The following is a 25,021-nucleotide window of genomic DNA, read 5'->3' as shown; positions in this document are numbered from 1 at the left end:
ATAATAAATATTGGGAAAGATAATACTCACATAAGCGATAGACTGATTTCCCAAATCCTGGCTTAAACCAGCCCTGCCCTGGTCATTGGGGGCATCTGTATAGTGAACTAGCCAAAGAGATCACACACACACTCTTATTGCCTCCAAATCAATTTTTTGAGATTTGTTTATTTATTTAACTGTCACAGTTACAGAGAGAGGCAGAGACAGAGACAGAGAGATTTTCCATCCTCTGGTTCACCTATGAGATGGCTGCAACAGCTGGGTCTGGGCCAAACTGAAGCCAGGAGCCAGCAGTGTCTTCCAGGTCTCCTGTGTGGGTAGCAGAGGTCCAAGAAGGAGCCATATTCCATTGCTTTTCCCAAGTTATTAGCAGGGAGCTGGATTGGAAATGGAGCATCTGAGACATGAACCAGCACCCAGTGGGATGCCAGCATTGTAGGTGGTAGCTTTACCTGCTATACCATAACACTGGCCCCCTCGCAAATTAATTAATTAATTAATTAATTTTAAAAAGAATTTATATCAATATAACATAACTGAAACCAAACATAATAGTTGTATCAATATTTATAAGTGGGTATAAATCATCCATTAAGAGAAAAATATTATCAGGTTGGCTCATACAGTAAAAATTCAATTCTATGCTTTATATGAGAACCTAAAATTTAAAAGTGAACAAAGATATACTGGGCAAATTAAAACTTTAAAAAGCAAGTGCTGGGGCTGATGCTGTGGTATAACAGGCTAAGCTTCTGCCTCTACCTGTGGCACCAGCATCTCATATGGGCACCAGTTCATGTCCCAGCTGGTCCTCTTCAGATCCAGCTCTCTGCTTGTGGCCTGGGAAAGCAGTAGAAGACGGTCCATGTGCTTGGGCCCCTGTATCCACGTGGGAGACTTGGAGGAAACTCCTGGCTCCTGGCTTCAGATCAGCCCAGCTCTGGTCACTGCGGCCATTTTGGGAGTGAACCAGTGGATGGAAGACCTTTCTCTCTCCTTCTCTTTATAACGCTACCTCTCAAATCATAAAATCTTAAAAAAAGCAACTGTTATAATGATAATATCAGACAACGTAATAAGCAAGACATTGAATGAGATAAAGAAGGACATTTTCTAGTCTAAAGGCTAGAACTCACTATGAAGATATGATAGTCACTAATATCTACACAAACTTTCTGAAAGCAGAAACTCCAGAGGAATGAAGAAATAAAAACATGTTAATAATATCTTTGATACATATCTCTCAGTCCCCTCTTTATAAGATGGACAAAAGGTTTATGTTTTCTTTACCACAAAGATGTTATGTGATAGGGGCTGGTGCTGTGGCACAGTGGGTTAACACCCTGGCCTGAAGCGCCAGCATCCCAGCGGGTTCAAGACCCCGCTGCTCCACTTCCCATCCAACTCCTCTACTACTGCCTGGGAAAGCAGTGGAGGGTGGCTCACATCCTTGATCCCCTGCACCCGTGTGAGAGATCCAGAAGAAGCTCCTGGCTCCTGGCTTCAGATCGGTGCAGCTCTGGCCATTGCAGCCAACTGGGGAGTGAACCAGCGGATGGAAGACCTCTCTCTCTCTCTCTCCCTCTCTCTCTGCCTCTCTTCTCTCTGTGTAACTCTGACTTTCAAATAAATAAATCTTTAAAAGAAAAAGTTATATGATGGTGTATCAGTTACCTACTGCTGCAAAACAAATTATTCCCAAAATTTAGTGGCTTAAAACAACCCAAACATCATCTCACAATTTCTGTGGGTCAGGATTTCACCCATGGCTTAGCTGGCTAGTTCTCAGGGCCTCTCATGAAGATGTAGTCAAGACATTGGCTGGGGCTGCATTTAACTGAAGGCTTGACTTCGGGGTGGGTAAGAAGGTGAATGATCTGCTGACTCACATGGTTGTTGCTAGAGGCCATGGGGGCTTCTCCATGGAGCTTCATGAATATACTGATGACTTGGTGGCTGGCTTTCCCTAAAAAACTGACCCAAGGGGAAAAAAAAAAAAAAAAAAAAGGCCACTAGGCTAATCCTCCACCTAGCCGCGCTGGCACACGGGGTTCTAGTCCCGGTCGGGGCGCTGGATTCTGTCCCGGTTGCCCCTCTTCCAGGCCAGCTCTCTGCTGTGGCCCGGGAAGGCAGTGGAGGATGGCCCAAGTGCTTGGGCCCTGCACCTCATGGGAGACCAGGAGAAGCACCTAGCTCCTGCCTTCGATCAGCACTGTGCGCCGGCCACAGCGCGCCAGCCGCAGCGACCATTGGAGGGTGAACCAACGGCAAAAGGAAGACCTTTCTTTCTGTCTCTCTCTCTCACTGTCCACTCTGCCTGTCAAAAAAAAAAAAAAAAAAAAACCAAGAGAGAAAGGAAGGGTGAAGCCACATGCCTTTTTTTTTTTTTTTTTTTTTTTTTTTTTTTTTTTTTTTGGACAGGCAGAGTAGACAGTGAGAGAGAGACAGAGAGAAAGGTCTTCCTTTTGCCGTTGGTTTACCCTCCAATGGCCACCGCAGCCAGCGCACTGCGCTGATCCGATGGCAGGAGCCAGGTACTTATCCTGGTCTCCCATGGGGTACAGGGCCCAAGGACTTGGGCCATCCTCCACTGCACTCCCGGGCCACAGCAGAGAGCTGGCCTGGAAGAGGGGCAACGGGACAGAATCCGGCGCCCCAACCGGGAATAGAACCTGGTGTGCCAGCGCCGCAAGGCAGAGGATTAGCCTAGTGAGCCGCGGCACCGGCCGCCACATGCCTTTTTAAGACTTACCCTCAGGGGCCGGCGCTGTGGCACAGGGGGTTAAAGCCCTGGCCTGAAGCGCCGGCATCCCATATGGGTGCTGGTTCAAGACCCGGCTGCTCCACTTCCAATCCAGCTCTCTGCTATGGCCTGGGAAAGCAGTAGAAGATGGCCCAAGTGCTTGGGCCCCTGCACCCATGTGGGAGACCTGGAAGAGCTCCTGGCTCCTGGCTTCGGACTGGGGCAGCTCCAGCCATTGCAGCCAACTGGGGAGTGAACCAGCGGATGGAAGACTTCTCTCTGTCTCTACCTCTCTCTGTAAATCTTTCAAATAAATAAAATTTAAAAAAAAAATAAAAAGACTTAGCCTCAGGGGGCTAGCACCAGTTCATGTCCCAGCTGCTCTACTCCTGATCCAGCTCCCTACTATTGACCAAAGTGTTTGGGTCCCTGCCACCCACATTGAAGACCCAGATGAATCTCCTGTCTCCTGGCTTCAGCCTAGCCCAGTACTAGCCATTGCAACCATTTGGGGAGTGAACCAGCAGATGGAAGATCTCTCTCTCTATGTTACTCTTTCAAAATGAATAAATAAATCTAAAAAACAAACAAACAAACAAAAAAACCGACCTGGTCTCAGAAGTGATACTCTTATTTCTGCCACATCTGATTTATTAGAAGCAAATTTGTAAGTGCTCCCATGTTCAAGGGGAGGGACTTTGTTTTTTCCAGGACAGAATTATCAAAGAATTTGTGAGTTAGATATAAAACCACTACAATGCTATACCAAAAGTCAAAATTAGGAGTTTTCTACTAAAATAAAAATTGATCTTTGAATACATAGGCTGCTGTAAGTGACCAGGAAACAGAAGTTTCTTAAATCACAAAAATACCCTCAAACAAGAGCCTACTACTTTATGAGCCTGGCTTTCGCGGTAGGTCCTCAAGAGATGTAGGAAAGGAAGAAAGGGAAGATGTCAAGAAATCATGGCAAGAAATACAAAACCACATTTGGTCAGCGTGACTCACTAGTGGGAATTCTCCAGAATTATCTGACTTGTTTGGAAGGCAAAGACCTTTAGAGAATAGTGCGATTTAGAGATTTGGACGTGGTCCTGCTTGGGCTGAAGGGGCTTTGCCTTGTTAAAAGCTGCACGCAGAGGATAGAAGAAGAGGTTAAGTATAGTCTTTCTTGCATGTATGTGGCAATTATCTCTAACCTGGATAAAGGAATCTACAAAAGACTATATACCTTTGCTTTAGTTATTTTCTACCTAGGTTAGTTGCTCAATAAATGAACTGCCTAGCCAGTCCTAGTCCTGGCCGCTCCTCTTCCGATCCAGCTCTCTGCTATGGCCTGGGAAGGCAGTGGAAGATGGCCCAAGTCCTTGGGCCTCTGCACCCATGTGGGAGACCCCGAAGAAGCTCCTGGCTCCTGGCTCCTGGCTTTGGATCGGCGCAGCTCCAGCCGTTGCAGCCAATTGGGGAGTGACCCATTGGATGGAGGACCTCTCTCTCTTCCTCTGCCTCTCCTTCCTCTGTGTAACTCTGACTTTCAAATAAAATAAAAAAATCTTTTAAAAAAATGAACTGCCTAAAAGAAATTGAGATTTTAAAAATACTGGAGGTCCAGTGCTATGGTGCTGAGCCCCTCCTATCCATATGGGAGACCCTGGAGGAGTTCTAGGCTTCTAGCTTTGGCCTGGCCCAGCCCTGGGAGCTAAGACCATTTGGGAAGTGAATCAGCAGATGGAAGATTTCTGTGTTGCCTGCAACACCAATTGGTTCAAGTCCCAGCTGTTCAACTTACAATCCAACTCCCTGCTACTGTGCTTGGGAAAACAACAGAAGATAGGCCAAGTACTTGGGCCACTGCTACTCATGTGGGAAACTCTGGTGGAGTTCTGGGCTCCCAACTTTGGCCTGGCCCAGCCCTGGCAGTTGTGACGATTTGAAAAGTGAATCAGCAGATGGAAGACCGTGTGCATGTGTGTGTGTCCTTCTCTTTCTGTAACTCTGCCTTTCAAATAAACAAATTTATTGAAAAGGGGGTGGGGAGGCCAGTGCTGTGGTACAGCAGGTAAAGCTGCCTTTTGCAGCATTGGCATTCCATGTGGCTGCTCCACTTCCAATCCAGCTCCCTAATACACCTGGGAAAGCAGTGGAGAATGGCCCAAGTCTTTGGGTCCCTCCACCTATGTGGGAGACCTGGAAGAAACTCCTGGCTCCAGGCCTCAGACTGGCCCAGCTCCATCTGTTGAGGCCATTTGGGGAATGAACCAGCAGATGGAAGATCTCTGTCTCTCCCTCTCTCTCTCTAACACTGCCTTTGAAATAAATAAATCTTTAAAAAGGAAAGGAAAGGAGAGGAGAGGAAGAAGGAAGAAGGAAGAAGGAAGAAGCAAGGAAGGAAGGAAGGAAGGAAGGAAGGAAAGAAAAAGAAAGAAAGAAAGAAAGAAAGAAAGAAAGAAAGAAAGAAAGAAAGAAAGAAAGAAAGGAAGGAAGGAAGGAAGGAAGGAAGGAAGGAAGGAAGGAAGGAAGGAAGGAAGGAAGGAAGGAAGGAAGGAAGGAAGGATTTGCCAGTCATCATGTCATGTCAGGTACTAATTATAATTCCAAGAGTGCTAGAACTGAAGTCCTGTTTTCCAATTCTTCTATGTAAATGAGCTAACTAGAATTAATAGTTCTAATTCTAATCACCTGCTACACAAAAACAGGTTTAACAAATCCTGGTATTTTCTAAGTTAAAAAAACAAAACCAATTTAGCAACCTAATGCACAAGACTATTCTTCCCTTATAAGTTTAATGAGAAAAAAAAAGTCTCCCAATGAAAAGAGATAAAATGAGCACATTTGAGCCTCCTCTCAGGGTAGTAATATGTAGATGGTTGGAAAACGGCCAGAGCTCAGCTGTCCCAAACTCCCATCACAGTTGACCAACTGAAATTAATAGTGTGCCTTCCAGATGAGGTCAGTTCCCATGAGGAGATGGCCTGGATGAAACTGCTGACCTTTTCTCACTCCTTGGGAAGGCATGATCCATATTTACTCCAATATGCTTTAACTCAATCCAACGATCCACCCAGTCCTCTTAGCCAATGGACTTAGTTATGAGATGCTCTTTTAATGTTAGGATCTGGGAAATGTCAATGTCTCTGACAATGACAGGAACTAAAACTCTTAGTTACTTTTCTCTTCCCAGTTTATTTGCAAAGACAGAATATTTTAGTGCTGATTTAAAACACAAATGACATGAAAGAAGAACAAATTGAGGTTTACAGCACAAAATATGGTCTTAAGTAGGTCATCTAATCTCTCTTTTCTTCCAGTTTCTGAAATGGCCATAATAATATTCAATACACAGCATTAGGTTACAATAAGCAATTAATGATTTAATATTAGATGAGCTCATTTTAACAAAATCTACAGAACCCCAGTGTTCTAGTGTAGGAGTTGGCAACCTATAGTCTGTGACTCAAATCACTGCCTATTTTGTATAGCCCATAAGCTAAAATAGTTTTTACATCTTAAAAATGTGTCAATTTTACTAAAATTTTTAAGGTTTTTTTTAATTTATTTGAAAGGCAAAGTGACAGGGAGAGAGACAGAGAGAGAGCAATCTCGCATCCATTGGCTCACTCCTCAAATGGCAGCAAGGTGAGGCTGGGCTTGATTAAATCCAGGAGCCCAAAACTCCATCTGGGTCTCCCACATGGGTGGCGGGGGCCCAAGTACTTGGTGATCTTCTTCTGCTTTCCCAGGCATGTTGGTAGGGAGCTGGATCTGAAGCAGAGCAGTTGGTATTTGAACCAATGCTCATATGGAATGTCCCTCCCAAGCTGTTCCATTTTTAAAGGATTGGAAAGTAAGAAGGAGGAGGTAGAGGGAGTGTACAGAGGTTGTATGAAGGCAACAGAGTTCAAAATGTTTACTTACTGATCCATTAGAGTTTCTGACCTTTGTTCTAGTGGATTCAGCTATTAGAAAAAATCATTTCTGGGAATATTTTTCAATACATATAATAAAATTTACATACTTCAAAGTTATACTATGGGCAGTTAATGAATAAAGAAGAAGAAGAAGGAAAGTGTATTACAGGCCATTCATTAAATATTTTGAATACCAACACAATAATGTGCTAAGCAGGAGCTGGCATTGTGGCACAGCCAGGTAAGCTGCTGCTGGGATGACCACATCCCATCTGGGAACTCTGACACCTCCACTTCCAATCCAGCTTCCTGTTGATGCACACACGGGGAGGCAGCAGGTGATGGCTCAAGTGTTTGGGCCTCTGCTACTCATGTAAAAACCCCAGTGGTGTCCTGGGCTCCTGGCTTCAGACTGGGCCAGTCCCAGCTGTTGCACGCATTTGGGGAGTGAACCAGCAGATGGAAGTATGCTCTTTCTCTCTCACCCTCCGCCCTGTCACTCTGCTTCTCAAATGAATAATATATATTTAGAAAAAAAAAAGTGCTAATGAATGAGGATGTTAGCAGTGAGTAATCAGCTTCAAGACCTTCAAAATAGTGCTTTATGGTGCTGTTTCTATTAGGATTTTACTGTTGCTGGAATTTATTTTGATTACAAGTAGGAATGGTATTTTCTATTTTTCCATATTAATAACCATTTTCCCCAACACCCTTTATTGAATAATTCATTAGTGACCTGAATTGTCATCTTTAATCATTTGCAAAATCAATTCTTATATGTGGATTTGTTTCCAGGCCCTACATTCTGCTTCATGGATACATCTTATTGTGTGTAAATTATAATTTTTACAAGATTTATTTATTTATTTGAAAGGCAGAGTGACAGAGAGAGGGAGACACAAAAAGAGATCTTCTATCTGCTGGTTTATTCCCCAAATAGCCTCAGTGTCAGAGACTGGGGGCCAGGAGGAAGCCAGGAACTCCATCTGGGTCTTTGATGTGGATGGCAGAGTCCCAAGCACTTGTGCCATCATCCAGTGTCTTCCCAGGCACATCAGCAAGGATCTAGATGGGAGGCAGAACAGCCAGGACTCAAACCAGAGCTCCAATATGGGGTTCCAGCATTGCGAGCAGCAGCTTAACCCACTGTGCAATAACAGTGGCCCGAAGTTATTATGACTTTTAAACTCAGCTTGATGGGGTCGCCAGCTTCCCATATGGACTCCAGTTCAAGTCCCGGTTGCTCTACTTCCTATCCAGTGCCCTGCTACTGCACCTACTAAAGCAGCCGATGATGGCCCAAGTGCTTGGGCCCCTGACACCCATATGGGAGACCCAAATGGAGTTCCTGGCTCCTAGCTTCAGCCTGGTTGTTGCAGCCAACTGGGGAGTGAACCAGCAGACGGAGAATCTCTCTCCCTCTCTCTATCCGTGACTCTGCCTTTCAAATAAACGAATAAATATGTAAATAAATAAGTAAATATATTTCAGCCAATAGGTGATTTCTGATATTGAGTCCTCCCACACACGAACACTGTATATTTTTCCATTCATTTAGACCTTCTTCAATGTTTTTCAATAAAATTTAAAATTTTCCTCAGAAATACCTAATATTTTGTTAGGTTATTCCTATTTATATTTTGCTTTCAATGTTACTGTAAAACACATTCAAAAGTAAGTTTTTAGGCCGGCACCGTGGCTCACTAGGCTAATCCTCCACCTTGCGGCGCCAGCACACCAGGTTCTAGTCCCGGTCAGGGTGCCGGATTCTGTCCCGGTTGCCCCTCTTCCAGGCCAGCTCTCTGCTGTGGCCAGGGAGTGCAGTGGAGGATGGCCCAAGTGCTTGGGCCCTGCACCCCATGGAAGACCAGGATAAGTACCTGGCTCCTGCCATCGGATCAGCGCTGTGCACCGCGCAGCGTGCCGGCCACGGCAGCCATTGGAGGGTGAACCAACAGCAAAAGGAAGACCTTTCTCTCTGTCTCTCTCTCTCACTGTCCACTCTGTCAAAAAATAAATAAATAAAAATAAATAAATCTTTAAAAAAAAAAAAGTAAGTTTTTGGGGCCGGCGCTGTGGAGCAGCAGGTTAACACCCTGGCCTGAAGTTCCAGCATCCCATATGGGCGCCGGTTTGTGTCCCGGTTGCTCCTCTTTTGATCCAGATCTCTGCTATGGCCTGGGATAGCAGTAGAAGATGGCCCAAGACTTTGGGCCCCTGCATCCATGTGGGAGACCCGGAGGAGGCTCCTGGCTCCTGGCTTCAGATCGGCGTAGCTCTGGCCATTGTGGCCATCTAGGGAGTGAACCAGCAGATGGAAGACCTCTCTCTCTGTCTCTACCTCTCTCTGTAACTCTGACTGTCAAATAAATCTTTAAAAAAAATAAGTTTTCTGGGGCTGGTGTTGTGGCATAGGGGTTAAGCTGCCAGAATCCCATATATGAGTGCCAGTATGAGTCCTGGCTATTCCACTCAATCCAGCTTCCTATTAATGCATCAAGGAAGGCAGTGGATGACAGCCCAAGCTTTTGGGCCCCTGTCACCCATGAGTAAGACATGGATGGAGTTCCTAGTTCCTGGCTTTAGCCTGACCCAGCAACAGCTGTTGTGGGCATTCATGGAGTGAACCAACAAATGAAGGAGTTCTCTCTCCCTCTTACCTCCTCTCTCTCCTTCTCTCTGACACTCTGCCTTTCGAGTAAATAAACAACATAAATCTTTTATTTTTATTTTTTGACAGGCAGAGTAGACAGTGAGAGAGAGACAGAGAGAAAGGTCTTCCTTTACCGTTGGTCACCCTCCAATGGCCACTGCAGCCGGCGCGCTGCGGCCAGCACACCGTGCTGATCTGAAGTCAGGAGCCAGGTGCTTCTCCTGGTCTCCCATGCGGGTGCAGGGCCCAAGGACTTGGGCCATCCTCCACTGCCTTCCCGGGCCACAGCAGAGAGCTGGCCTGGAAGAGGGGCAACCGGGACAGAATCCGGCACCCTGACCGGGACTAGAACCTGGTGTGCCGGTGCTGCAGGCAGAGGATTAGCCTATTGAACCGCTGCACTGGCCAAATCTTTTATTTTTTTTTTAAAGTTTTCTGGGGCAGGTGTTTAGCTTAGTGGTTAAGACACCTGAATCCTGCATTGGAAGGCATAGGTTCGATTCCTGGTTCTGGCTCCTGACTGAAGCTTCCAGATACTGCACACCCTAGGAGGCAGTGGTGATGGCTGAAGTGAGGGATCCCTCCAACCACGGGGAGAGCAGGGATCCCTCCAACCACAGGGGAGAGCAGGGATCCCTCCAACCACAGGGGAGAGCAGGGATCCCTCCAGCCACAGGGGAGAGCTGTATCGAGTTCCCAGCTTCTGGTTCCAGCTCCCTGAATGCTGTTGCAGACCTTTGGGAAGTAATGGGAGCTCTCTCTTGCTCTCACTCTCTCTCTTGCTCTCACTCTCTTTCTTGCTCTCACTCTCTCTCTTGCTCTCACTCTGTCTCTAATAAATAAAAATTTTGAAAGTAAATAAAATGAAAATTTAAATCTTACATAAACCCTTCCAGAAATGACGTTTTCTCAGCATTCATGGCTGAAGTATAAACATGGATTTGGTTTGCCAGCATCGTGGCCTACCATGTTAAGCCACCGCCTGTGACATATGGGTGCCAATTCATGTCCCGTTCCACTCTGATCCAGATCAGAAAGCAACAGAACATAGCCCAAGTGCTTTGAGCTGCTGTAAGAGTGTATGGGTATTTACAAGGTCAAAAAATATTTACTTATGTATTTATTTCTAAAGATTTATTTATTTATTTGAAAGGTAGAGTTACAGAGAGATCTTCCATCCACTGGTTTGCTCCCCAAATGGCCGCAACAGCTAGAGCTGGTCCAGGCTAAAGCCAGGGACCTGGAATTCCATCCAGGTCTCCCATGTGGGTGTCAGGAAACCAAACACTTGGGCCACCTTCCATTGCTTTCCCAGGCGCATTAGCAGGGAACTGGATTGAAGTAGAGCAGCAGGGACTACAACCAGCACCCACAAGGGAGGTCGGTGTCACAAGCAGCTTAACCCACTGCACCACAGGGCTGGCCCCAGAATTGACAATTTTTTGGCACAATCCCCAAACTATACTAAGATATTTGTACATGTAACCAAGAATTTGTTGTTTGCTAATTAGAATGTAGAGATCTTCCCAATAAATAGGGCATGTTGAACATTTTTCCAGCCTTTTGTAATAAAATTGATTGTGAAAAGGCAGCTGTATTGGGGAGATGAGAGGAGGAACAGGAAGCAGCTTAAGTTGGGCAGCACCACTGTTTCTTTCACAGGATAAAGGTGGGAGGAGGTGAGGAGGGCCAGGGTCTGGTAATTTAAGGTGACAGACACTAATAGTAAGTGTCTCTGAATTTAAAAGCTGCAGTCAAAGAAGACATAATTAAATTACATGAGGACAAAGAGGGATAGAGAAAGACTCAAAGGCACTCTCAGGTCACCCTTCCACTACAGCTGGGTACTGTTCTCAGAGAGTTCCCTAGAGAGCCTCTTACCATCAAGTGACATTTGAGGTATTAACATGCGAGATGGGATTGGACACCTTGAGCATATGATCCTTAAGGGGCTGACAGTGCACCCTTCCTGCTGAACTAGTTTCTTGTCCTAGAGGCTGACCCCTGAGCTCAGGTGTTCTGTTCTCCAGCACTTTTCAAACTTCTATCATTCTGTTACTAAAAAGAATGAGGAAGAACCAACAGTTGAGCTTCTGCTGTGGGATATGCAATTTACCTCTAGAAAACCTCTCAGCCTGCAAGAAGTGTGGCATCCAGTGCCTGCTACAGGCTAAGCAGAGTACTAGGAGTCATTTCATTTAACCCTCATAATAACAGTGTCATACACTAGTCTTACTGCAAAGGAAGAAGCTGAGGCTTAGAGAAGCTAAGAAAGTTGCCCCCTAACTCACAGTTAAGAAGTCAAAGATAGAATGCAGGCTGGCGCCGCGGCTCACTAGGCTAATCCTCCACCTGCGGCACTGGCACACCGGGTTCTAGTTCCGGTCGGGGTGCCGGGTTCTGTCCCGGTTGCCCCTCTTCCAGGCCAGCTCTCTGCTATGGCCAGGGAGTGCAGTGGAGGATGGCCCAAGTGCTTGGGCCCTGCACCCCATGGGAGACCAGGATAAGTACCTGGCTTCTGGCTTCGGATCAGCGTGGTTCGCCTGCCGCAGCGGCCATTGGAGAGTGAACCAACGGCAAAGGAAGACCTTTCTCTCTGTCTCTCTCTCTCTCTCACTGTCCACTCTGCCTGTCAAAAAGAAAAAAAAAAAAAAAAGATAGAAAGCAAGTGAATTCTGACTCCAAAGCCTGTGCTCGTTCCACCAAGTAAGGGGTAAGGGAACCCTCCTGCACGGGTAATGCCTGCATGTTTTCCTCCCTCGTAGTGATGCACCCTCTCCTTGGCTCTGGAACACTTCCACAAAAGACTGGTTTGTTTTACTGAAGCAACGTTAACGTTCTGCACACTCAGAATCTGACAAAATCCCAAAGGTTTATTAAGTACAGGAATATCTATGTACATGTTCGAAAGGAAGTACACAGGTCCTGCCAACAATAAGTTTTTAAAAAAAGGAAAATCACTTCCTCCTTCATTTATTGGAATTGCCTGGAAGCAGAAGTCAGGAAATCCCCTCCCTTGACTTGTGGTATTTATATGACCAAACTGTTATTCCCAAAGAACAGAATTTATTCTGTTTTACCCTTTGAAACTTTCAGCAATTTCCACATGACTTAAGTTTATTTTATTCCTTTCTCCACATTCCCAGAAAATGAAGCAATCAGCAAAGAATGCCTATGTCTCATACATTAAAAATGTAAATATGATGGTAACTTACTATAATTACTTACAAGAAAATATCTTAAGCATATGTATTTCTAGTTAAGTAATAGATGTTTGTGAAGAATCCAAATTGTTCACATGTACAGGATTCAGCTCTTTTTTATAATATCAGAGTTTCTTTTCACCAAAGTAAAATAATTTTCATTACTAAAAAAGTTATCATAGATAAATAGATTAGAATAATGTGTCTAAAATAGACCCACAAAAAATATCCAATTTTTCAACAAAAGGCCAACATAACTCAATGTTGGAAAGAACAGCCTTTTCAAGAAATGGTTTTAGGGGAGCAGAGGTTTAGCCTAACAGTTAAGACACCCATGTTCTACACTGCAGTAGCTGTGTTCAAGTCCGAGCTCTGAGATCCTGACTTCAGCTCCCTGCCAGTGCAGATCCTGGCAGGCAGCAGTGATGCCTGTAGTTGGGTTCCTGCCAAACATGGGAGACTTGGATTGTGTGCCCCACTCCCAGCCTGAGCCCCAGATATTGCAAGTATCTGGGGAGTGAACCAGATGGGATGGGAAGTTCTCTCTGTGACTGTCTTTCTCTGCTTCCCTGTTTTTCAAATAAATAAAATAAAATAATGACCCTAGAACAACTGGATATGCACATGGAAAAAAATCTTGACTTTTACCTCCCTCATACCATATTTCAAAAAATTAACTTAAAGGGCATAGCAGGTTAGTCCATTGCCTATGATGCCAGAATCTTATTTGAACATCAATTTTGAGTCCCAGGTCCTCTACTTCCAATTCAGCTTCCTACTAACATGCCTGGGAAAGCAGCAGAAGATGGTCCAAGTACGTGGGCCCCTGCCATCCATGTGGGAGACCCACATGAAGCTCCTGGCTCTTGTATTCAGCCTGGCCCAACCCCAACCATTGCAGCCATTTGAAGAGTGAACCAGTAGATGGACAACTTCTCTCCCTCTACCTTTCAAAGAAATAACATAAACCTATAGGTAAGAGCTAAAATTATAAACCTTCTAAAACTGTAAGACATAAGAGAAAAATGTTTGTGACCTTGGGTAAAGATTAGACAGGATGAAAAAAATCATAAGCCATAAAATTGAAAAGCTATAAATTATGCTTCAGCAAAATCTAAAATTTTTACTTTTTAAAACACTGTTAAGAAAAATAAAGGAATAAGCCACAGACTGGGAGAAAATACTTTCAAGTCAAGTATCTCTAAAGAGACTTGTATCTGGATGATACAAATTTTATACTTTTAACATAAGATAAATAACTCAATTAATAAATGGGCAAGGGGCAGCATTGTGGAATAACTGGAGAAGCCACCACCTGCAGCACCAGCATCCCATATGGTCACCAGAGTCCTGGCTGCTCCACTTCTGACCCAGCTCTCTGCTATGCCTGGGAAAGCAACAGAGGATGGCCCAAGTGCTTGGGTTCCTGATTTATGCAGGAGATCCGGAAGAAGCTCCTGGCTCCTGACTTCCGCCTGGCCCAGCTCTGGCCATTGCAGCCATCTGGGGAGTGAACCAGTGGATGGAAGCTCACTGACTCACTCACTCTCTGCAACTTTGCTTTTCAAATAAATAAAATAAGTCTTTAAAAAAAAAAAAAAAAAAAAAAAGATCCTGGCTGAGACATCCACATCCCATATCAGAGTGCCTGGATTCAAGTCTCAACTTGGTCCTCCATTCCAGCTTCCTGCTAATGTGTAAACTAGGAGGCAGCAGGTAATGGCTGAAGTACTTGGGTCCCTGCCTGGTTCGATATGGCCCAGTTCCAGCAGTTGAAGGCATTCGGGGAAAGAGCCAACTGATGGAAGATTTGTGTCCCTGTCTCTGACTCTCTGCCTTTCAAATAAATAAATAAATAAAAATAAAGGGACTGGTATTGTGGCATAATGGGTTAAGCCCCTGCCTGCAATGCTGGCATTCAGTATGGTTGCCAGTTTGAGCCCTGGCTACTCCACTTCAGATGCAACTCCCTGCTAATGCACCTGGGAAAGCAGCAGAAGATGACTCAAGTGCTTGGGCCCCTACACCCACATGGGAGACCCAGATGAAACTCCTGGCTGCTGTCTTTGGCCTGGCCCAGCCCCGGATGTTGCAGCCATTTGGGAAATGAATCAGTAGATGAAAGTTTTTTTTCTCTATTTCTGTAACTCTGTCTTTCAAGTAAATAAAATAAATATTTTTTAAAAAATGAAAAGAAAGCTGATCAGTGGTTGTCTACAGCAGAAGTGAGGGGTTGAGGGAGATTTACAACAAAAGGGCACAAAATTTAGGGATCACAAAATCATTCTAAAGCTGAATTGCATTGGTGGTTACACTATTATATTCATCTGTCAAAAACACATAGAAAGGCTGGCTTCGTGGCATAGTGAAGAAAACTGCCACCTGCAACACTGGCATCCCAGATGGCCACCAGGTTAAGTCCCAGCTGCTGTACTTCCCACTCTCTGCTGTGGCCTGGGAAAGCAGTGGAAGATGGCCCAAGTCCTTCAGCCCTGCACCCTTGTGGGAGACCCAAAAGAGGCTCCTGGCTCCTGGCTTCAGATCAGCCCAGCTCTGGCCGTTGTGGCCAGTTGGGGAGTGAACCAGAGGATGGAAGACCTCTCTCTCTCTCTGCTTCTCATTCTCTCTCTGTGTAACCCTGACTTTCAAATAAATAAATAAAATTTTTTTAAAAAAAGGATCTCTGTCTCTCCCTCTCTGTAACTCTGCCTTTCAAATAAATAAATATTTTTAAAAAGACACATCGAAATGTATACTAAAAACTAGTGATTCTTAATGTATGTGAAGCATATTTGAAAAAATTTATTTTTAAAAAATGGTCCTCTTCCTTCATGAGAGATTTAGATTAGCTATAAGAAATTTTTGATCTTGTAATATGATTAAATATTCTTTTTGGCAATTCTGAACAAAGGGCCATTCCTTTAACTATAATAGGGTTTGGGAGCAACGAGTTAATGATACCTTATCTGATATATTACATATATACAAATATAAAATGTAATATATTTATCTGATTCTAGAATATTAGATAAAAACCGCATTTTTTAAAAGATTTATTTATTTTACTTGAAAGACACAGTTACACAGAGAGAGAGAAGGAGAGGCAGAGAGAGAGAGAGAGAGGTCTTCCATCCACTGGTTCACTCCAAAACTGGCTGCAATGGCCGGAGCCGTGCCGATCCGAAGCCAGGAGCCAGGAGCTTCTTCCAGGTCTCCCATGTGGGTGCAGGGGCCCAAGCACTTGGCCATCCTCTGCTGCTTTCTTAAGTGAATCAGCAGGGAGCTAGATAGGAACTAGAGAGGCTGGGACTCGAACCGGCCCCCATATGGGATTCCAGCACTGCAGGCCAGGACTTTAACCTGCTGCACCACAGCAACAGCCCCAAAGCTATAATCTTAACTAAACCTGAGCAAATCATATGACCACAAACACCAGGGCCTGTGTTGTGGCACAGTGCATTAAGCCACAGCCCACAATGCCAGCATCACACATGGGAGCACCTGTTCAAGTCCTGGCTGCTCTATTTCCAATCCAACTTTCTGTTAATGCACCTCAGAAGGCAGCAGAAGATGGTCCAAGTACTTGGACCCCTGCCACCCACCCACATAGGAGATCTGCATATAGTTCTAGCTCTTGGTTCAGACTGGCCCATCCCTGTAAGCCATTTGGGAGGTTAACCAGCAGATGGAAGACCCTTTCACTCTGTCTCTCTGGCTGTCAAATAAATAAGTATTAAAAAAAAAAAAAAAAAAGGCTGGCGCCGTGGCTCAATAGGCTAATCCTCCGCCTTGTGGTGCCAACACACCAGGTTCTAGTCCCAGTCGGGGCGCCGGATTCTGTCCCGGTTGCCCCTCTTCCAGGCCAGCTCTCTGCTATGGCCCAGGAGTGCAGTGGGGGATGGCCCAAGTCCTTGGGCCCTGCACCCGCATGGGAGACCAGGAAAAGCGCCTGGCTCCTGGCTTCGGATCAGCGCAATGCGCCGGCCGCAGTGAGCCGGCCACGGCGGCCACTGGAGGGTGAACCAACGGCAAAAGGAAGACCTTTCTCTCTGTCTCTCTCTCTCACTGTCCACTCTGCCTGTCAAAAAAAAAAAAAAAAAAAAAAAAAGATTTATTTACAGGAGCCAGCACTGAGGCACAGCGGTTTAACACCCTGACCTGAAGTGCTGGCATCCCATATGGGCGCTGGTTCGAGACCCGGCTGCTCCACTTCTGATCCAGTTCTCTGCTATGGCCTGGGAAAGCAGTAGAAGATGGCCCAAGTCATTGGGCCCCTGTACCCGCATGGGAGACTCGGAAGAAGCTCCTGGCTCCTGGCTTCAGATTGGTGCAGCTCTGGCTGTTGTGGCCAGTTGGGGAGTAAACCATCAGATGGAAGACTGACCTCTCTCTCTCTCTCTCTCTCTCTCTTTCTCTGCCTCTCCTCTCTCTGTGTAACTCTGACTTTCAAATAAATAAATAAATATTCAGAAAAAAGATTGATTTAGAGATCATCCATCTGCTTGTTTGCCCACTAAATGGCCACAATAGCCAAGGCTATGCCAGGCTGAAGCCAGGAGCCAAGAACTTATTCTGGGTCTCCCACGTGGGTACAGGGCCCAAGGACCTGGGCCATTTTCTGCTGCTTTCCCAGGTGTGTTAGCAGGGAACTAGATGGGAAGTGGAGCAGCCAGTTTCAAACCGGCCCCCAAATGGGATGCCAACATTGCAGGTGGCAGCTTAACCCACTATGCCACAATGCCAGCCCCATTAATCTTTTTAAAAATTTTACAGAGCTTTTGTGGTGCATTTAATTTTTCTTAATTTCTGAATGTTAGTTGATTTTGACTGCAATACAGTTGAAAGTAATGAAAATCCTTGACGAATATCAATCATGAAACACAATTCCTTGCCAGAAATTAACATTAATTAATCTCTTTACCAAACTAGAGAAAAGGGACTGAAATCAAAAGAGCATATATAATGCAGGATATGCATGCCAGACATCAGTGGCAGTTCATAAACTACATGCTATTCATCTTGATCCCAGTTCTAAGTCAATTTCAAGTTCTTTGGCTATACAATTTCAAATTCAGATTCATTTTTATTGCATTGATGATAAATTTTATCCAGAATATTTTTAAATGATTGACTTGTTTTATTTCAGATACTGAATTGCAATCATTGACTTAAACAGTGCCAAAGACTTTAAGAAAAATTTCCAGGCCAGCACTGTGGTGTAGCAGATAAAGCCACCACTGGCAGCATCCCATATGGGTGCCAGTTGGAGTCCCGGTTGCTCCACGTCCAGTCCAGCTCCTTGCTGATGTACCTGGGAAGGTGGTGGAGGATGGTTCAAGTGCTTGGGCCCCTGCGCCCATCTGGGAGACCCAGAAGAAGTTCCTGGCTCCTTGCTTCAGATTGGCCCAGCTCCAGACGTTGCAGTCATTTGGGGACTAGGCTAGCAGGTGGAGGGTCTCTTCTCCTCCTCTGTCTGTAACTCTGCCTTTTGAATGAATGAATGAATCTTTAAAAAGCCAGCATAGAGATAAGTTATGCAGGATTCCAAAAAAGAAAAAGAAAATTGTCCAGGGCTGGCATTGCGATGTGGTGGGTTAAACCACCACCTGCAATGCCAGCTTCACTTTTAATCCAGCTCACTGCTAATGTACCTGAGAAAGCAACAGAAGATGGCCCAAGTACTTGGGCCCTTGCAACCATGTGGGAGACCCACATGAAGCTCCTGACTCCTGGCTTTGGCCCGGCCCAGCCCTGGCTGTTACCACCACTGGGGAGTGAAACAGCTAATAAAATATATTCTCTCTCTCTCCCTCTCTCTATATATAATTCTGCCTTTCATAAATAAGTAAATATTTTTAAAAAGAAGAGAAAAATTTCCAACAAATTTGTAGCCTTGCCAGTTTTCCTTCCCACTGTTATACAAGTACCATTAGAACAGGATGCAATTAAGTTCACTTTCAAATATTTATTGTTAAATTTCAAATACTCACTACTAAACCCACAATCATTTTAAGTAGACAATAATTGGGGCTGGCATTGTGGCACAGCAGGGAAAGCCACCACCTGCTTTGCTGGCATCTCATATAGGCACCAGTTCATGTCCCAGCTGTTCCACTTCCAATCCAACTCCTTGCTAATGGTCTGAGAAAAACAGCAAAAGATGGCCCCATCTTTGACTTGGGCTCTACTTGGGCCTCTACTACCCACCTGAGAGACCTGGAAGAAACTCCCAGCTTAACTTTTTTATTTATATAAAGGGACTGTATTTCATGTATGTCATATATACAGCATAAGGGGCCAGCACTGTGGTGTAGTTGATTAAGCATCCACCAGCAGTGTTGGCATCCTGTATAGGTACCAGTTCAAGTCCCAGCTGCTCCACTTCTGATTCAGCTCCCTGCTGATGGCCTGGGAAAGCAGTAGAAGATGGCTCAAGTGGTTGGGCCCCTATACCTGCATGGGAAACCAGAAAGAAGCTCCTGGCTCCCGGCTTTGGATCAGCCCAGTTCCAGCCATTGTGGTCATCTGGGGATTAAGCCAGCTAATGGAAGACCTCTCTCTCTGTCTCTCCCTCTCTCTGTAATTCTGCTTCTCAAGTAAATAAATAAATACTTCCCACCATACTCTCCATCTCTCCCTAAATATGCCTTTCATTCCTTGGAATCATAAACAAGCCTTTTGATTGTCCCTCCTTAAAGCTGAACTATCAAATACTCTTTATATCCAAATTCATATTCTTTTATTCCAAATCCTTGGTACTGTTTTAAAAACATAAAACACAGGCTTTTCACTAAGAAACACAAATTATCTATTTCTTCCTTTGATGAAAATTATCACTTTCTTTCATGATCGGTCATTTAACAACTATGAAATTTGTTTCTATTAGTTTAAGTGCCCTCTGATTTTTATTCCCATTATTGTTTTCTGTGTCCACTTTTACCTTCCCAAATTTAAAAACTTGATTATTCTGCACTAAAATTAACTACAATTTTTAAAAGATGTACTTATTTGAGGGGCTGGTGCTGTGGCATAGTGGGTAAAGCCACCGGCTGTGGTGCCAGTATCCCATATGGGCACCGGCTCAAGTCCCAGCTACTCTACTTCCTATCCAGCTCTCTGCTGTGGCCTGGGAAAGCAGTAGAAGATGGTTCAAGGTTTTGGTCCTCTGGACCCACGTGGGAGACCCAGAAGCTCTTGGCTCCTGGCTTTGGATCAGCACAGCTCCAGCCGTTGCACCCAATTGGAGAGTGAATCAGCTGATGAAAGACCTCTCTTTCTCTGTGTGTGTGTAACTCTTTCAAGTAAAATAAATAAATCTTTAAAAATGTACTTATTTGAAAGGCAGAATTGGTGGGGAGTAGAAAGAGACTTTCCAACTACTGGGTCACTACCCAAATGGCCACAAGAGCCAGAGCTAGGCCAAGCTGCAGCCAAGCCTGCAACTTCATCTGGGTTCCCATGTGGGTGGCAGAGGCCCAAGAACTCAGGCCACTTTCTGCTGCTCTCCAGGCACATTAGCAAGGAGCTGGTTTGGAAGTAGAACAGCTGGGGTTCAAACTGGTGTTCATATAGGATGCCAACTTCTCAGTGGCTTAACCTACTGTGCCATAATGCCAGTCCCATTAATTACCATTAATTGAATCTGGAAACTAATTTTATGCTACTAAAGGTTTACTTGGGTAATTACATAAAATTTTTGTCAATGATTTCTTTCTTTCTTTCTTTCTTTCTTTTTTTTTTTTTTTTTTTTTTTGACAGGCAGAGTGGACAGTGAGAGAGAGAGACAGAGAGAAAGGTCTTCCTTTTGCTGTTGGTTCACCCTCCAATGGCCGCTGCGGCCAGTGCACTGCGGCCGGCGCACTGCACTGATTCGAAGGCAGGAGCCAGGTACTTATCCTGGTCTCCCATGGGGTGCAGGGCCCAAGGACTTGGGCCATCCTCCACTGCACTCCCTGGCCACAGCAGAGAGCTGGCCTGGAAGAGGGGCAACCGGGACAGAATCCGGCACCCCGACTGGGACTAGAACCCGGTGTGCTGGCGCCGCAAGGCGGAGGATTAGCCTAGTGAGCCGCAGCACCGGCAGGTCAATGATTTCAATATGCATTTTTTTAAAAACATTGATGTATTTACTTGAAAGTTAGAGTTGCAGAGAGAGTGGGAGAGAAAGAGAGGTCTTCCATCTGCTGATTCACTCCCCAAGTGGCTACTCAGGATTGAGCCAGGCTGAAGCCAAGAGCTTCATCCAGGTCTCCCATGTGGGTAGCAGGGGCCTAAGCACTTGGGCCATCTTCTGCTGCTTTTCCCAAGCCATTAGCAGGCACTAGATCAGAAGAGGAGCAGCTGGGACTCAAACTGGCACCAATATGGGATGCTGGCATTGCAGGTGGTAGCTTTACCCACCACACCACTATTCTGACTCCTTATTATGACTTTTGAAATGACATGAATTTTAAATTAAAACACTTTGCTTTAGAGCATGCATCATGGCACAATGAGTTAAGCTGCCACCTGTAATGCCACCATCACCCATGAGCACTAGTTCCAGTCCCAGCTGTTCATTTCCAATCCAGTACCCTGCTAATGTGCCTGGGAAAGCAGTGAAAGGTGGCACAGGAGTCTGAGCCTCTGTCACCCACGTAGGAGAACCAGATGGAGTTCCAGGCTCCTGACTTCAGTCTGGCTCAGGCCCTGTATCTGTGTGCGTGTGTGTGTGTGTGTGTCTGCATAACTCTTTCAAAGAAATACATAAATCTTCAAAAAAAGAAAAACACGTTGTTTTTCACTCTGTACCTATATCTTCATTATGGTTTTCTATATCTTGAAAAACTCACTTTTGATAATTTTTTCCAACAGTATTTTGTAAAATATATTAACAAGTGTTTGATTACTATTTTATTCAATAAGAAATTGTTCACCTCACTGCCAAAGGAGTATAAGTGGATGTTGGCTGACATTTTGTTTATGGTAACCAGTAAAACAAAAACAAAACAATAAAGTGGAACTGGTTATCAATGACATAAGCAACTAATATCTGGCCAGCCTTTATTGGGTTTCCCCTGATTCCCAAACTCACCAAACCTCTTGTATTTCCCCATTCCTTTTCTGAAAGTTCCATCTTATGCTTTAACAGTGGGTCTGATCATATTTTTAATGTTTTTGGCTTCTTACAAGAGTTACTTAGGATACTCTCACACTATGCTGGCCTGATTCCACACCCCTCCATTCAGAATTCCCTCACCAGCATTTCTGCACACCAGCTACCTCCTTCGTGATCCATAAAATTTTTTCCAGACCCCCCATATGAAGAAACACATTTGAATAATATCCTCCTGTCTCATCACTGGCCCTTAATAAAGGCTTTCCCCTCATGTGTCACAGATGTGGTGCCTCAGGCAGCAGACCTACCTGGTTCAGTGACACAACGTACTGGATGAATCACATAATTTTCCAAAACTGCCTCAATTTCTTGTGCTATTCACAATGTAAAAGGCAAAGTTGTCTCACACCATTCAGTTTATTTCTGCATGATCCATATCAAGAAACAAGCCTGATGCTTGTTTCTGTAAATTAAGCTTTTTTAAAAAACAAATTCTTTAGGTATTGCCTATGGATACTTTTGCACTATAATGAAAGAGTAGAGTATTAGTGACAGAGACCATATGTTCCACAAACCCTAAAATAATATTTACGCATTTACAAAAACATTTGCTGCAACCTGGTCTAGAAAAAAATTTTAAAAAAACTACCAACTCTGATATATGGCATTTGCTAATTTCCATGGTGTGCATACTCCCATTAAACCATAGATGTATACATTACACAGTATCTCTGTCATAGAGATATTATGGACAAACAACTTCAAGAGTAAAATTATTGATGAAATGAAGTTAGGAATAAAACCTATGAAGTAATGACTTCGGAGTATTTACTCTCTTAGAGATATTATGGTATGTTAAACTATAAATGTTTAGATGGACGATCTTTCTGTCTCTCCCTCTCTGTAGCTCTGATTTTTAAATATATAAATCTTGGGGCCAGTACTGTGGCATAGCAGGTAAAGCCACTGCCTGCAGTGCTGGCATCCCATATGGGTGCTGGTTCAAGTCTCGGCTGCTCCACTTCTGATCCAGCTCTCTGCTATGGCCTGGGAAAGCAGCAGAAGGTGGCCCAAGTCCTTGGGCCCCTGCACCCGCATGGGAGACCTGGAAGAAGCTCTGGGCTCCTGACTTTGGATAGACGCAACTCCGGCCGTTGTGGCCAACTGGAGAGTGAACCAGTGGATTAAAGACCTCTCTCTCTCTCTCTCTCTCTCTCTCTCTCTCTCTCTGCCTCTCCTCTGTGTGTAATTCTGACTTTCAAATAAATAAATCTTTAAATACATATCTTTTTCAAAAACTTTTTAAACTGTTAATGCCACTCTCCACAAACTTTTTGAAGTACCCATATACCTTTTCAGTAATCAGCCCAGGCTGCTTATCTGAAGAGAGGAGAACAAATGGCTGACCTAGTCACCGCTGGCAAAACTGTCACTAACTGCTTCAGCATTTATCGCCACTGGCTCCTTCTAAAGACTTATCACGCCGCATGAATTCCCAACAGCTTTAGAAACCTTGTGAGCGGAAACTCTACTAAACCTGGGGGACAGGAAAGGGCTCTATCAAGGAACTGGGGTGAGAATTTGGCGGGAGAACGTCCACGCGGTGGAACCTCTTGACGTTTGCTAAACCATTCGCCAGGCTGGGAGAGCGCGTGGAGATCGTTTGCCCTCATCCATCCCCTTCATTCATGAGGAAACTCAGATCCAGCGAGCGGGAGCGACTTAGGAAAGCCAAAGAGCCGGAGTCCCCATTGAGGGGCAGCTCCATCCACTGCACCAGCCGGCCACCTGCAAAACACCTTTCCTCGCACAGGCCTTACCCCGGAAGCCGTCAGGTGAACTGACGCGAAACCTCGGGGTGACTCCTAAGTCAAACTGAGGTGACCTGCACTCAGAGGCCTCAAGGCCAAAGTACAGAAGCGCAGGAACCAAAGTCCTTTAGGGCTCGGATCCTCCAGAAAACCTGAGATAGGAGCCACGCCTCTCGCAACACCAGCGCCCCGCCCCGCGAGGGCGCCGCGCGCACGTAGCCGGCGGCGCGCACGCTCGCCTAAGTCCGCCCGAGACGAGGGCGGCCGTGCGCGCGCCCGCGGGCGATGGGCGGGGTCCGGGGGCGGGGCTCTGAGCGGGACCTGGGCGGAGCCGCCAGAACTTGTAGGTGTAGCAGCTTGGGCGCGACAGGTGCGCGAGGTAGAACGCCCGAGACCCGTGACAGGGCTGGTAACAGCGTCGGGAAAAGACGGCTAGTAGTCAGGTAAGGGCCTTCTGGCTCCACCTTCTCCACCGCCGGAGAGTGAGCCTACACTCGCTGCTTCTCCCGCGACTTGTGCGAGGAGAGGGCGCCAGGCGCGTGAGCCCCTCCCCCTCGAGAGAGCCCCCGGATCCGGCTCCTTCCTCACGTCTGGGGACTGCGCTCGGGGTGGGAGTGACTGAGCTCTTCCAGCCGGAGAGCGGGAGCTGATGGAACCCCCCCCCCCGCCCCCCGCCCCCCGCCCCGACTCCTGTGCCGGCGGGAGCGCTGCTTTCTCACTGTGCGCATTTTTGCTGTGTTGGTAAGGGAGCAGTTCTTCAAAACTCGAAATCTGCCCCCCAGGGATATATTCTAAATATTTATCTGCTCCTTTTCCTTCTCCGTCTGCAGCCGTTCCCTCTCCCTTCGGCTTTTCTGCCCTTTTGTTCCTCCAACTGAACTCTTGGAAGACTGTGGAGAACAGAGCAGGGCTTGCAGCTGATGGGTCTCTGTCGAATCGCTATTGTGGGTGTCCTAGCGGCACCTGTCTCCCACATACGTAGGTGCTAATGGGAGGTAAATGGACACCCCTGGCTACACATACCAAAGCTTGAAGTTGTAGGTTCCAGGAGTGAACCAACCGGCGCCCTTCCTCCCCTCCTTATGGGGGTCGCAACAGCCAGATTAGCTTATCCTGGCGAGAGACATTTGAACTATGATTGGTTTGCACCTAATTCCAGCTTTTGGGAATTGACTTGACTTTTCAAATTAGTCAAAGGTACCAGGGGCCTTTTCGGCAGGGGTCTTCTTTTGCATTCTTCAATCTCCTCTTGATTTAAGTGGCTCATTGGAATATTTTTTATCGACATTTTAACAAATACTGTTCGCAAATGACATATTTTAGGAGCTGTAAAGTAACTCTTGCTTCTGATGTAGATACAAGAGGTGACCCTCAATGAACATTTTCTAAGTTCCAGCGCAGTTATAGCCTGGCTGCAGGATAATGCTTTAGATAGATCTGCAAAGAGTACTAAAGTCGACTGCAGATAAAGAAATTAAAAGTTCACATGCATATATATTGTCTGGTTTTACACTAATAAAACAATACGTATTTTGGCACCTGTTAGTTACTTTAGGACCTTATTTTATTCTTTGACAAAACCTTCATTGAGTGCCTCTTGTGT

The 25,021-nt window shown here is 45.4% G+C and overlaps 1 protein-coding gene across 9 annotated transcripts in view; it reads left to right on the top strand.

The window, feature by feature from the left end:
• Positions 1-23,651: 23,651 nt before the first annotated feature.
• LIMA1 (LIM domain and actin binding 1) overlaps positions 23,652-25,021 on the top strand; it is a 99,063-nt gene continuing 97,693 nt past the window's right edge. For 5 of the 9 annotated variants that reach the window (XM_051846276.3, XM_051846273.3, XM_089308317.1 and 2 more), the window contains exon 1: positions 23,652-23,861. The gene's annotated coding sequence lies outside the window, so the exon portion shown is untranslated. The remainder of the gene's footprint in view (positions 23,862-25,021) is intronic. The other 4 variants (XM_089308318.1, XM_089308316.1, XM_089308323.1 and 1 more) reach the window with 3 other exon arrangements.

The sequence above is a fragment of the Oryctolagus cuniculus genome, chromosome 11 (genome assembly GCF_051225735.1).
Source record: "Oryctolagus cuniculus isolate XC-2025 breed Fujian yellow rabbit chromosome 11, ASM5122573v1, whole genome shotgun sequence".
NCBI lineage: Eukaryota > Metazoa > Chordata > Mammalia > Lagomorpha > Leporidae > Oryctolagus > Oryctolagus cuniculus.
Note: the sequence above shows the minus strand (reverse complement) of the source record. Positions and strands in the feature narration are given on the sequence as shown.